We start from the raw sequence: 15,738 nt of genomic DNA on the forward strand, positions 1-15,738 counted from the left end.
GCGGGAACTTTCACACACGATTCCAGCGGGGTACGTGTATATCCTGGGTGCGCGGGAAGTTTCACACGTGATTTCAGCAAGGTACGTGTATTTCAGGGGTGCGCAGGAAGTTTCACACGCGATTCCAGCAGGGTACGTGTATTTCAGTGGTGCGCGGGAAGTTTTACACGCGATTCCAGCAGTGTACGTGTATTTCAGGGGTGCGTGGGAAGTTTCACACGCGATTTCAGCAGGGTACGTGTATTACTGGGGTTCGCGGGAAGTTTCACACGCGATTGGCCTTGTGCAAGCGGGGTACGTGAATTACAGGGGTGCGCGGGAAGTTTCACACGCGATTTCAGCAGGGTACATGTATTTCAGGGGTGCGCGGGTAGTTTCACACGCGATTCCAGCAGGGTACGTGTATTTCAGGGGTGCTCGGGAAGTTTCACACGCGATTTCAGCAGGGTACGTGTATTACTGGGGTTCGCGGGAAGTTTCACACGCGATTGGCCCTGTGCGAGCGGGGTACTGGTATTACAGGGGTGCGCGGGAAGTTTCACACACGATTTCAGCAGGGTACGTGTATTTCGGGGGTGCCGGGGAGTCCTACACGTGATTTGGCAGTGTGGGTCCTCCCAGGTGTTCCCTGTACACCCTCCACGGCCCCTGCAGGCAGCCCACACCACAAGGGACTACCCTGCACCCCTGGTCATGTCCCGCAGGCAGCCCACCCAACATGCTAGTATACACTGGAACAGTCTTAGGCTGATTCCGGCGCTCCTCAGAATATTTGCATGCCCCCCAGCAAAGGCACATGTCTCCTTGCACTACTGATCACCAACTCATGTCCCCTTGCACCCCCACCCCCCAGCAGTGTGGGGCACCCGCCAGCAGGCCCCCACTCATGTCCCACTCATGTCCCCTTGCACCCCCACCCCCCAGCAGTGTGGGGCACCCGCCAGCAGGCCCCCACACATGTCCCCCAAACACCACGCCATGACTATACAGACCCATGGCCCTAATGCCAACCCAAATCCCACCCCTCCACCCCCAGTGCAAACACCCAACGAACCACTGCACCCACTCCCTAGTAAAGCACCCATTCCATGATAGTCTGAAAAGAACCAGCATGCCCATCAGCAAATGTCCTACAGAGCCACATAGTTGCAACACATGACTGTGCCAATGCTCATGGAGACATGCACCAAAATCATCACTGTACACCACACCAATAATGTTGAATAAAGAAATGTATTAAAAAGTATAACAAATGTCAAAACGAAAAGCACACATGCAAATGAAGAAATAATATTTGAAATAAGAAAAAGAAAGTCAAATCCAAGCAAGAAAAGAAATCCAAAACATGAAAAAATATAAGTGGTGCATCCCCAAAGTCCATAGAACGAAATCCAAAGATGGAAAGCATAAAAAAACATTACTCCATGTGAATATGACTAAAAGAAAGTATATACATGTCCTGAAAATTGAAAACGAAAGTCTGAAGGGTCCATTATCCCAAAAGCAAATGAAACCTACCAAGAACTATATATAAAATACAACTATATACAAAAAGTGGAGCAAAGTCTGTGGACTCCAAATCATAATAATAAAGAAATGAAACCTAAATAACTATATACAAAGGCGGTGGGCTAGTCCGATGGCTCACTGGTTGATGTCATGGGCCAGGGCATCATCAAACTCCTGTTCAATGGCTTGGAGGCGGGCATGTTCCCTGGCCCCGAGGTCTCGCAGGGATAATGCGGTGTCCAGCTCCAACTCCCTGCGAATACCCTCGAGGCACTCAGCCTGCCTCAGCGCCCTCTGCATGGAGTTCTCCGCCCTGACCATTGTGAGCCGTTCCTCCTCCGTCCGCCGCCGCTCAACACCTTTCTGCTGGCCCAACCGCTCCCACACGGAAGACACTCCCATTCCAGGGTTCTCCTGCCCTCCGGCCGATGCCTGCCCCCCTGATGTTGATGGCCCCGGGCCATGATGCCTCCCACGTCGAACCTGTCGCTGCCTCCGACGCAACTGCCTCTGCCAACACGACGGCATCCAGGCTGATGGAATCCACCAACGCCGTCGTGCACGTGCCCTGACCGATGATGCCGTCACATCCTCCATCTGCTGGGGTCCAGGTGCTGGTGTGTCCACCCCTGCTGGACCTCCTACTCCCGACTGTGGCAGGAATGGGATCCCCACCGAGTTGGCTGCGTTGGTCGGGGCAGGTCCACAGGGGGCCCTGGTGGCATCTGGGCCAGAAGACGGCATGGAGAACGACTGGCGCATAGCCTCCACAGAGGAGGAGAGGGTCGCCAGAGTGGCCGCCACATGTACGAAACCCCCAACCATGGCCGCTCCCAACTGGGCCACGTTGGCACGGTGCTCTTCGTGATGACGTGCATGCTCCCCCCGGGATGCACGCACGTCATCACGAATGACACCCGTGCGCAACGCGACACCAATCAGCACCTTCTTCATATGGCCAGGGGTCCCCTCGCAGGTGGAGGGGAGTCAGATGACATGGACATCCCCCCTACCTGCGGATGGGCCTGGGATGGGGCATCCCTGCTGGTGCATGGTGGTGCAGTCACAGTGTTAGGGACAGTGACATGCACAGGCCCCTCCATGGCGACCTGTGCTGCCTCCTGCCCCTGGACTGCACCACTTGCACCAGCAAGGATACCCCCACCAGGCCCCATGTGCGGCTCAGTAGCGGCCTCCTCCTCCTCTGTGGAAACCACCAACCTGGATGGCTCCACACTGTCTTCCGCTGTTGCATGCCCCTGTGGAGGCTCACCCACCCCTTCCGCTGCAGCCGTGGGGGCATCCCCGCCGCATTGCTCCACAGCGCCGTCTCCGCCCTCTTCTTCACTTGGCGCTGTGTAGAGGGAGACATAGAACACAAGCATCAGGGTACTGTACAATGGTCCCCTAGACAGGAAGCAATAGCAGATGAGTGGCAGTGTCAAAGATCACTTCCATCATGTCCCTCCACAACACATGGGTCAGTGCAGGCAAAACACATGCAGTAACAGGCATGGCGCATGCTACGGACATTAGCATACATGTCCAAGGGACTCTTGAAACATACAATGTTGTTTTGGAACTCACATGCATCATGGGTCATGCCTATCACATGCACACACTTCACCGTAGTTTCATCCATCTGGCCTAATACACCCCAGACACAGTGGATGCAAGGATAACTAGGCTGCATCAGTGAATCTGAACATTGTCACAGACATGTGTCATGCATCCATGGCATTCACAAGTCACAGACACGCAGGTCAGACACACAGTCATGGACACCATACATGTACATGGCATCAGCACCCATCCCTCACCCCCACACATGTCCAGGAACAGAGACTGGCATGCTCTCATGTGTCCATTCCGCATAGGGCTCCCCATGTTGCATTTAAACACATGCACCAACCGTGTGGTTCACACATTACTGGTCTCACATGCATGACCATGATGTCCCTGCACACACAAATGTGTACATGGCCTATGTCACACATACAGGCAAGTATCAGACAACCAGCACACTGCAACATGCCCTGTCTCACACAGCAATGCTTGGCCACTTACCGCTCGACTCCAGACGGGTCTGCCTCTCAAGGATCTGGGTATGGAGCGCTGGGCGTTCGCATTCCAGGACCCTCATCTGGATGGTACTCATGCTGCCGCGGCCCCCCTCCACGAGGCGCCGGGCCTTTGTGGGGGTCCTGGACCTCAAGTCCTCCCAGCGCTTTTTGACTTGCTTGATGTTGCGGGTTGCCACCCCCTCTGCGTTGATGGCAACCACAAAGTCATCCCAGATCCTGTCCCGTCCTTCCTTGTCGGCGCGTGATGATCCGAAGAGGGCATCATAATGCCCCAGGACATGCTCCACCAGGACACCACTTCCTTCTGACTGAAGCTGGTGGCCCTCTGCCCCTCTGGCTGGGGGTCGCCAGTGGTCTCAGATGGTGTTTGTCCCGACATGGCGACCCCCGAGGCAGGCGTGGGTGGGCAACTGGGTCCTGGGGCTGGGCTGTGGAGCGATGATATCCCAGTCAGGAGTCTTCTGTTCCAGCAGGGGTGGGCACCGCAACTGGACCCCTGCAGATGGCTGATGTGCAGGCACCAAATGGCAGGGCACGAGGGCAGCAGGCAGTCAGGCAGCAGCAGATGGCAGGTGGGAGCGTGCTCGGGACTCTGGGGGCAGTGATTTGGCCTTTTGGGCAGGAGCGTGGTCTTCCGTGTGTTTTCGCGTGGCCAGCTTGATACGGAGTGATTTGGCACATGAAAAAATTGCACGTCAGCGTGTAATTCGAGGAAAGGCCCTTAGCGCGTAAGCGCGTCTGCACGCATATGCGATTTCATTGGACCGAAGGCCCTTAGCGCGTAAGCGCGTCAGCACGCATACGTGATTTCATTGGACCAAAGCCCCTCAGCGCGTAAGCGCATCTGTGATGTATCGCGCACGGGCGTTGCCCTGGCAGGGCTTGAAGATCCCACATGGATTTCCATTGCTCTGTACGTGCTTTCCGTGGGGTGCGGTGCATGTGTTTTCCAGGCATTGGGGTTCACACGCTATTACTTCACAGCGGGTGGGTGTTGGCTACGCGTTCTTCTACACGCAGATGGTGAGTGGTACCCCGCTCGCCCAAGGCCTATCGCGTGTGAAACTTCCCGCACACCCCCGAAATACACGTACTCCACTCAATCGCGTGTGAAACTTCCCGCGCACCCCCGAAATACACGTACCCCGCTCAATCGCGTGTGAAACTCCCCGCGCACCCCCGAAATACACGTACCCCGCTCAATCGCCTGTGAAACTTCTCGCGCACCCCCAAAATACACGTACCCCGCTCAATCGCGTGTGAAACTTCCCGCGCACTCCCGAAATACACGTGCCCCGCTCGCACATGCCCAATCGCAGTATGGGACATTCATCGTTGCTGTATATTGCCACTTGTGTAATGCACAGGGACGCTACCGCCTGCCTTCGTGTGGCGGACGTGTTTCGGCTTGTGCGTGTCTTTGGCTGTGCGCGGCTTTGCCCTATTCGTTTCCATGAATATGTGTGGTTCGAGTGCGTGTGGGCATTCCGTCTGCTTCCCTGCAGTACCTCCCCAGTTACACCCTTATTTTCGTGCATTGTTCCCCATTCCGCGCGTTACGCCCCTTGTTCCGCCCACTTTCTGGTGTATGCGCCGAGGTTGTGCACTTTCACTGTGCGCGTCGCGCACGCCGTTCGGGATGTTGCAGTGACGTGTGGGCCATGCACGGGTTTGGCGCACATCCCGAGGAAAACACGCGCAGGGACTTCCATGAATCGCACGCGCGTGCGCCTGTTTTTTCGCGCTTGCGCCTGCTTGCGTCTGCTTGCGCCTGCTTGCGCCTGCTTGCGCCAAGATTTTCGGCGCACGTTTGTTCCATGAATCGGCCCCTTAATGTTTGTCTGTGCAAAGACTGTGTTCATCTGTAATTGGAACCCATTAGTTGCCTGCATTATTTGTATAAGAGCACATCTGCTCTCCTGCACTCTTCTCTCTGCGTCTTAAGACGTCACGAGGTGAGGTGCAATGCCTCTTAAGGAAGCCTTCATTCTTCGCGGAACTGGTCGCTGTGAGCTGCTCTGCCAGGCTATTGGCTAAGGTGAATGCTACCCAGACAATTGTGTGGAGGCCTATGAAGCCTTTAGAAAGGGATTGCACTGGAACACTTATCAGTCTGCTGTATCCCTTTCTGTTGTCATGGCAACTTCATCACACCTGAGGAAGAGCCAGGTAAGCAAATTAACAGCGAGGCATGCTGTAACAGAGCTTCGTTTCATCCGCAGTTGCACGGCCTGTGTGCATGGTCCGGCTGTTCGTTGCACTGTCACCAAACGGGCCTGTTACATACAAATGCAGCGGGTAGAAGACACGTGACACCAGCATTTTCTGATTTTGGTTGTACAGAAGGGACTATAAGGTCTTGTCTTTAAAACTAAATTTGTGAGCGCACATTTTGATCCCTTTCCCGTTTCAAGAATATGGCCTGCTGCAAGGTAACTCCTATCACACCTGGCCCCTGGCCCTCCACAGAGCCATGCATGCCCAGCCGCCTCATGTGAATTCCTGTGAATCCAAACTGTACGTGTTAGACCTTACAGAGCTCAAACGAGGGGACTCTCTCAATTCATTACTAGCCCTACCAATTCAGCTGAAAACACTGTACACTTAATTATGGCTTCCTCATAGGGATCCAAGTCCTATCCACCAGCTTGTTTGGACTGACCACTTTGCAGTTTATTTTAAAATCTGGTAAGGACATCACCCACGCCCTATTCCCCTAAACACACCCTTCCTTTCCATGCGTTGATGAAGCCATGTTCTCATAGCTTGCAATCCTCCTCCCTCCTCTTCCTGTCCCCCTTTACCACTTCCTGCATTTGACAACTGGACCACAGCCGCGCTCTTTGATCAACCACTCACCAGCATGCCCTAACACCTGCACATGGTTTACATGAGCCCCTCCCAAGACCAACTTCGTCTCGGGAGGATAGCTCAGGGGCAACGTGCTCGCCTTGGAAGCAAGACGACACGGAGCAACACAGGTTCGGTCCGCGCTTAGAAACCTTTGAGTATTAAGCACGTTATAAATTACCTATCATATCATATCATAACTTCCTTGTCAAAACTACTGACAGCACTGCCACTACTTTCACAAGAGTTGAGACTCACTTATAAAAGTTCAATTGAATTCAAGAGAGTATAAATGCTACTTTTGTTCCAGAAACTCTAATGCCAGCATTACATAAATGGACATTTTTGTCATTTTTAAAAGGACTCTAACTCTCCTGAGCGTCTTACTTCAGTAACAAGATTCTGGATATCAGTGCTAGTTTTGTCCCTTCTTCTTTAGTCTCTTCTCCCTTGATCTCTCGCCATTCTTGCATCTCTTGACATGCTTCACCACCAGGTTTTTCACACTGAATCTCTCTTTGATTCATGCTCTTGGGAAATTCTTCATCTCGCAGGTGCAAGAATTGATCCTCCCCATCTTCTCACTCTTAATCTTTCTCTTTTTTTGGGGATAGTCCCAGATACCTTTAAACAAGTTATCATTAGTGCTTTCCTTAAAATAACATCCTTGGAACAGCTTCTGCCTTCCAACTACCGTCCTATTTCCCGCATCCCTCCCCAAACTAAAATCCTGGAAGCTTTGGCCACCACCTAGCTTTGTGACTTCTTAGTGACACACATCCTTCTTCAGCCTCTTCAAGCTGGTTTCCACTGGGCATGGGCACCAAACACGCCCAGTAGCACCTGTCATGGCCACCCTAGCAGGGTCCAATCAAAAGGAACATCAGTGTCACCACAAACAACAGAAAATCCAACCCCCAGAACGCTCAGCCCATTGGAAGGACTCATGTCATCGCACGAGATTACTCGCAAGATCTCGCTGGATTGGGAAAATCATTTCAAGGAGTTACGTGGAAGGCATCCAGGCTTTAGCGGCTCCCTCCACATCAGAACATCTTTCCCAAAAATACCTGTCAAGAGAAAAACAGAACATTAGCTCAAGGAAATACTCAGCAGGGTAGAATTGAACAAAAGGTGGATCCACTCACCTGAATCTGATCCATACCACGCTGAACCTCTGCCACCAATTCCATTTGGCTCTTCATTCTCTGCACCTGCGAAAGGAGAGAGGGACAAGGTCAGTTTATGGAAATCCACATTCAGCAAATAGAACCTTCTGTGAAATTCGGCATGCTCAAGATATCGATACAAGTCTAATCCAAGAGTGAATCAACTCGGGTCTAGGAAGGGTTAAGAGTTTGGGGAACAATTTCATTTTTGGAGTGAATCAACTTTCAGCAGTAGATGCCCAAGTGAGTGAAGGAACTTACAAGTCCCAAGGACAGCATAGCAGGCGATTCTAGTAAATACCCCTCTGGTGCAAGCCACAGCGGAAGAGCAACACGTTTTCCTGATACCCCCATTAACAGTCACTATTGCAGATTTGCAGATGCTGGGCATTACTGCAGGGGTTGAGTTGGGAACTTAAGGGATGGAAGTTTGGCAGAGCACTGAGTATTGCAACTTCTTGTTTCATATCATCCCTGGGAAGTTATATGCAGTGATACATAGTGGCTAGAGACATAAACCCTATGATACAACCACTGCTTCCCCATTACCAACCCCACCCCTGCTTGGGAACTCCCGAGGCTCTAACAATCAGCTACAGGAGAGTACTGAAAGAGAGGACGGGTGCTAGCATCAGCAGTCCCGGAGGATCTCCATAGCGTACCTGGAAGCTATCTGATCGATCAGGTAGGTTGTTACAGCTCCATGCATCTCCATGGCTGTGATGTATGATCTTCAGTTGTCTACCGGCAGACATGAGCAGTTATCCTGTGTTTATCCTCCTTGTTCTTGACTCTCCCTTTGATACAGTGGACCGCTTCATCCTGAGTGACCATCTCACTGCAGCAGGGATTCATGTCTCTGCCTGCTCAGAAGCAGCCTTGGGGTGGTTCCTTCCTCCTTTTTCCCTCTCACTTGTAGTGTCCCAGGGGGGTGCTATCTAACTCCCCTCTGGTTTAATGTTTATGTTCAGCCTCTGCAGCCACGGTCCGTTATTTGGCATGCTCTGCAGTTAGTGATTCCTGGGCAACCTTTGAATTAAAAGACTGCAATATGCTGCTGTATTATCACTGGTCCGGATTCAGGAGCAACTTACAAGACAGGTTCAGGGGGCTGACTTGTGTACTGGCAGTGGGCACTAACAAATGAAGGCCTGGATGGCAGCTAAAAAGGGCACAGACGCCCAAGGGTGTTTTTCTATGAGTGGTTTGTTAAAACACTCACAGTTTCCAGTTTTCCAATAAAGCATGGATTGTGCACAAGGAATCTTAATCTCTGGTCAGAGTGCTCTCAAACCCCCACCCCCCATCTGGAACGGGGGTCTCATGAGCTGTCATTCCATTCAGACCAGACAGCTTGGTCACCAAGGCTCTCTACCAACTACTCCAAGAGACCTTCCGTCTGCAGATGGAAACCTCTGAGCTCTCCAGGTGTCAAAGTCGGGTCTGGAGTCATTCATCCTGGGAAGACTTTGCCCTATCTAGATTTTGCCCATGACCAGCTCTACCCTCCACGCTGCCATGCCTGGAGCCGGTTCCTGCACTCTCCTTGGGATCAGCCCCTTCAAAAAGGGTTCTCTGTTATCCTAGTCCTAGCTCTAAAGGTATTCAGGTTCCAAGAGGTGAAACATGTGTTTTCTTAGGTTTTTATGGGTTGGTCAGGAAACAGAAGAATTGTGGGATGGGTAGCTTTCTTGTGACAGTCCCCAGTTAAGTGACCATTTCTCAATTCAGGGTCCCAGGGCTTTTCCTTTCACCACGTCTGGATTTATCATTCTGGAGTGTGGGGAGTCCCCAAACCCTAACTCTAATTTGCTGCCGGCCGCTACAGCCAAGCAGGGGCCCTCATCAGATGTCACTGGGTCTTGGCTCAGGTAGTCCACATTAATTTGTAATTGGCCTGCCTGTGAATCACTGCAAAGTGAAGGGTTGAAGGGCTAAAACCTACAACATGATGTAGGAGGATAGTCTCTATTCCTGGATAGCCAGATTATAGGGATGTGCTCCTTAGCTAAACAGTCTACTTCTAGGGTGGCATTGTTACATTCCCAGGGTCGGAGTTTCCTGCTAATGAAAGAGACTGGTTGTTTTCCCCATTCCTAACTTGTGAAAGGACAGCCCAAGCTCGACTCTAGAGGCATCAGTTCGTAGGATAAGTAGCTCTTGAAAATCTGGCATAATTAACAGCAGGGGACTGTGGAGTTCTTTCAGGACTCAAAAAGCCTCCTACGTTTTCTCTAAGTACTGGTTGTTTATGAGCTTAGACCTTTCACCTGGTCAGTTAGAGGTACCCCTACTCTTGAAATCTTTGGACAAAAACCACCAGTAATAACGTACAAAGCCTAACAAGTCCCCAATGTCTTCCTGTATTTTAGGAGAGGGTGTATTTTGTATGCTTTCAGCATTTTGTCTCCCCACTTGGAACCATAATCACTTCATAGGAGAAACGTAGCCAGAGTTGCCATGAGGCTTCCTTTCCTGAGGTGTTGGCCTAACAAGTAGAGGTTTCTGAGGTGTTCCTTCCAGCTGTTTCTGTTTGATATCAAGAGAGGCTCCACCAAATTCGTGGTTGGTGGGGTCTTAGGATCATGTCCATCATTCATTGTAAAGTTGCTGGAGCATCATTGAGTCCAAAGGTTAGGACTATCAACTGGAAGAGTCCAGTCCGAGTGTTGAAGGCTGCCTTCTCCTTATCTTTTCCAGAACAAGCGTGATCCTTTGGTGAGCTCCAGTGAGAAAATGTAAGTGGCAGACCCAATTGTGTTATTTATGTTGTCAATACAAGGCATGGGATAGTCATTGGATCATGAGAGCTTGGTAACCTTGTGGAAGTCTATGCAGAATCTTCATGTTTTGTCTAGTTCCGGAGCAAACACAATATGTGAAACCCAAGGACCTGTAGAGCTCAATCACCTTCAAGTCAAGCATTATTTGCATCTCTTTCTCGCTTGCCTTCAGCCAGGCTTCTGAGAAACGGTATGTTCTCAGTCAGACTGACTTGCTGGGTGGGGTCTCGATGTGATGCCACAATCTTCACACCCTTCCAGAGTTGTCATTGAATGTATCCCGCTATTGGTGTAGGAAAGTCTGCAGTCCTTGAGTTGCAAATAGTTGTAGGTCTGGGGGTATAAACTCAGTCTCTAGCCTTTCTCTTCATCTTGAGCAATCAAGTGTTGCATTAGAGTCACTTGCTGTGACTTCCACCATGGTTCAAACCAGTTCACAAGGTACACTTGCATAGTTTTTCATCGGTCATTCTGCTGAATTCAACAGTTCAAGTCACTAAGGACTACCACCATTTAGTGTGTCCCACACCACTTCACAAGGAGATTGTTTTCAGAAGTGGGTCTCAACATCAGGATCTGGTTGCCTACCTGGGACCTGCCTAACTTGGCTTTCTTGTCATATCACTTCCTCTGTTTCAACTTGAGCTGTCATTAGGTTCTGGTGAAGTCTTCCGAGCGGCAAACAGGGCCCATGGTGTCAGCTCATCCCAATCCTTTGCATATTCTGCCACGAGCTTCGGAGGGAGGTTCTGCAATCTGATTCAATCACTATACATGTCCAATTTTCTGTCCCTGATAAATAGATATGCAGCAAATGTCTATGTTTAGTTAGTGTTGTAACTCATTAATGAGCCTGGAAATAAACAGAGTGTCCTGATCTGTCAGAATTTCCTGTTAAAGGAACCCGATTCAATACAAGAAATCACCAAATTGAATATGGTAACTAATAAACCTTTACCTACTAGCAATACAAATTATATGATTGTTTTCATGGATAAGGACATGCCTGATGGCTGTATCCACTTTATTCTATTTTTTGAATCATGGAATTTTCAAGGTTGGGGAATTTATATGACGGTTAACCTAAAGGTTTAAATAAGTTGCCCGCCACACCTAAAAAGAAATTGTTTACCAGGTCAGTGGTATCCCTAGTCTCTTCCTGCATAATGCATACAGCATGTTGTGTTTCTCCATAGGCCTCTTTTTAAATCGAATTTGTTTTTATCTGCTTTGTAGGTTCTAACTGTGATGCTCAGGCTCCAGGCACCATAGTTGAACACTGCCACTATTTTTCTGCATCCTGAAGACGGGTCTCGGAACTACACTAACCAAAGTTAGACCACGGAAGTGTCGTTCCCTGTCCCAGAAACACATTTAAGTGAAGACGCTGTCTTAATCCATGTTGGATGAATATCTGTATTTGATACTGCTCTAATTCATGTGGGATAAATATTGTTACCCAGTTGAAGTCACTATCACTAACATCACGTTACTTCAAATTAATCATCTTTACAGTTCACTTAAAAACAGCTCTCCCTGTTGGTGAATTCCCATGGTGGTGTTGTGTCGCTCCTCAAGCTACATCTGCATATAATAGTGTTTTATATGTTTTATGTGAGCACATTGCCCGATGTATACATATTAAAATATGTCTGTTTTGATATTAGGCCCTTTTGTTGAATTTAATGATTTCTACCATTCTTTGTGAGTAGGTTTTGCCCAGTACTGGTGTGTGGTAGAGGTGGGTATCTAGTGGTATACCCGGCTATTGTTTCTATATTGACTCCTCCAATACCACAGCCCCCATACAAAAAAGAGGAACCACCTATTGCTCAATACTCTTGTTCACCCATTAAACACAAGCATGCACACCAATCCCCATACACACACCCAGCTACCATACATTCACATGTGCAGCCTTTCACTATACACTCATACACGCACATCCAGGCAGCCACCCATACATCATGCATTCAAGCACATTACATCTTATACATATAAACACACACTAACATGCATGCACATACATTTTAAATAAATACATGTTCTTACCTTTTTTAATTCGTTGGTTAAGGGAATGAGGCCTTCACCTCCCTGCAGCTGCCACGCTTGTCATGTGGTGGGCAGCTGAGGTGGGGGGGCTATGACTTCAAAAAGAAATAGCTTCTTTTTTAAGTTACTCTGCTTTCACAAAGAAATGATTTCCATTATGGAATGGAAATAATTTCTTTATGAAGGCGCAGTGACTTCAAAAAGAAACTATTTCATTTTGAAGTCTGAGGACCCCCAACAACATGTGGCAGAGGGCTCCCCACAACGTGGGTGTTGCAGGGGCGCCCACTACGCAAGTGGGTAGGGAGTGATATCCTCTGAGCCTCCCACTTAACCCGTAGTGTTGATTCTTGGAGGACAGGAAACACTACCACCACAGACATTGTGTATACCACTCTCACACCATATAGCAGGTGAAGGCCGGGTGGGACCAACAAAAAATACAGGCAGGAAGGGATGGGTTTTATAGGTGGTTTATCATAACACACAGACATTCCAGTTTGCCAGTAAAACACTGTTTCTGTAAAAGGGGCGTTAGTCTCTGGTCAGAGTCCTCTCAGTCCTCCCATTTGGGATGCAGTTTTCACAAAGAAATTGTTCCACTCATGGTCTGCAGTGCTGTCTGCCAACTCTGGTTCTCTCTAGGCTGGACTACTACAACAGCCTCTTTCTAAATCTGCCTGCTTCTACTCTCCGCCCTCTGCAACTCATCCAGAACAGGACTGCGAGACTTGTCCTTGGCCTCAAGCCTAGGGATCGTATCTCCCCAAGACTGAAATCTCTGCACTGGCTCCCAGTGGCTGTGAGGATTACATTCAAAACCCTCTGCATTGTCTGCAAGGCCTTCTGGGGCCTGGGGCCTCAATACCTCAAACTCTCTCGATCTAAATATCTTCCTTCTCAAGCTCTTCACGCATCCGCCTCCAACTACCCCAGGGTCAGTCGCTTGTTCAAGCAACAGGTTAGTGGTAGATCTCTTTCTTCGGCTGGGGCCTCCCTCTGGAACAGCCTCCCTGCCTCCCTGAAACTTGAGGAGAACAATCTTCGGTTCCGGAAGCACCTCAAGACCTTCCTCATTCCTTCTGCTTTCTCTCCTCCTCTCCCCTGCTGGACTCCTGACTGAAACGTCACTGGCCTCCTGACTACCCTCTGATCTCGGGCCCAGATCCTCCCCTCCCGCCATCTGCACACCTGCACTACCTCCCGGCAAGCACTTGATGTCTGCACTTACCCCTGCACTTGCCACTAGCTGGCCACACTTTTACCTATTGCTTTTATTTATTCTATTTATGTTTTACTGTTGATCCTATGTATTGCACTGCCCCCTCCCCCTACCTACATTTTCCCTTTCCCACCTCCCCTGCACTTGTGCGATCTCAATGTTACCTGGCCTAGTAAGATCGTTGTCTTTGTCTTCCCTCGGTTCCCCCCACTTGCCTCGTCACGCTTTGAAACACTTGTACATAGGCGCGTTATAAATGCCATATCATATCATATCATATCATATCATAACTTGTCCAAAATACCTTGGTCTGTGGATGCACACCTCTGAGCCCTTCAAATGGAAAGGTCAGGATTGCAGCCTCTCAACCTGTGAAGACTTTTCCCTTTCTAGATTTAGCCTGGAACCCAGCACACCTTCCCCACTGCCAGATCACATGCTGTTTCCCTCGCCCTCCTTGGGATCCGCCCCTTCAGATCAGGATCTTAATCCCTCTCTAGCTATACCATCTGTGCACTCCTCCTTTGGTCACCCTTCTTCCTGTCTTCTGGTATTGCTGAACTTCTCCTCCACAAACTCCCCTCCTCTCCCTTAATTGAGTGAACCGCCACCTTAAACAACTCTCCAACCTCCTAAGCAACCTCCCAACATACTCCTCTTGATCTTTTCCAACCTCCTCCATCAACCTTTCACCTCCTTCTAGCAACTCTCAAGCCTCCTCCTTCAGTTGTGAGGGTGGCTTCAGAAAGATGCCAATGGACTTACATGTTTATGTTGTATTCATTTAGATGTTATTTTGAGCATGCAGTGGGGTTCACGTTTGAACCTTGTAAATGAATATTACACTTTTGTAAGTAACTCCACCATGTCAAATCTATGAATAATGTCATTGAGTGCACATGACACTTCAAGACGTGCTGCACATGGATGGAAGTGTCTCAATGGCGAACAGATGATCGGAATTACTACCACACATTGTATGTAAAACACATTGCGGCGTCACTCAAGCAATCGCTCTGAAGTAGTTTCACATTCACTCTCATTACCTAAGACCTAGGGGCTGGTATAGTCTTCAGTGAATATTAGCAAATACATGTGTCTGAATCCTGAATAACTAGAATATCCAGGATATTTAGAGTAACATTATCCTCTCAAACGTTTACGAAGTTCGTGTATTAAAGTTGGATTAAGTTAATGACAGTTTCTAACTGATTGAAACTTTCTAAAAAAAAAAGAGAAGATTTGTAAGTGTTAGAAATGTCAGACCCTGAAGTGGATGTATAAATGAGAAAAAATGTCACTATCCACGACTCGTGAATTGCAGCTAGATTTTGTTTTATATAGGAATCAAACTTGCACAGTTTTCCAGCTGCCAAACACGTGCTTAGAAGCACTGTAGAAAATAGCAATTGCACTTTTTATATTGTTCATATTAGCACTGTTTATTTTCTCAATGGATACATGTAAAACTGTGCACTGTTCATTTGTAGTATTTCAAGTGGTAACAGTGGAACGAAAATATACCTGTTGCCCCAAAGCAGCTGCAAGAACCACTACAAAGATCTGTTATGGTTGTTTATGCAGAAACTGTGCTGCTATGAACACATAGCAATGCAACATTATGCATCTAAATGGTACTCATTTACTGTAAGGGGTTTCAGAGGATGTCAGAGTGACTATTGGCTGACATCTTAAGGCGACCGACTCTTTCCCAGACTTACTAGCCTTTCTGGGCTAATGTCTGCCATCCATGGACTCTTACGCTACTGTAGAATGACTAACCGTAGTGGTACTCATTGAAGCAACCTCAGCAGCATGACGTGCTGATCATGCACACTTCTGTCTACACTCACTTTGCCACATGTCTTTTCGGATGTTCACCATCAACTCCCTACATTGAAGGATACAGAAGAATGTGAGCTAAAATATTACAGGGTGGACTTTGGCTAACAGCCTCAGGGTGGAGGTGCAACAATAGAAGGGCCTAAGGTCTATTGTAGAATGACCCAGAGTCCAAGTTCTCCTCCAGGTGAACTTTGGTTCTCTTTAAGTTACTCACAATCTCAAGG

Source organism: Ambystoma mexicanum, chromosome 5q (assembly GCF_040938575.1).
Source record: "Ambystoma mexicanum isolate Mex_15411 chromosome 5q, UKY_AmexF1_1, whole genome shotgun sequence".
Taxonomy (NCBI): domain Eukaryota; kingdom Metazoa; phylum Chordata; class Amphibia; order Caudata; family Ambystomatidae; genus Ambystoma; species Ambystoma mexicanum.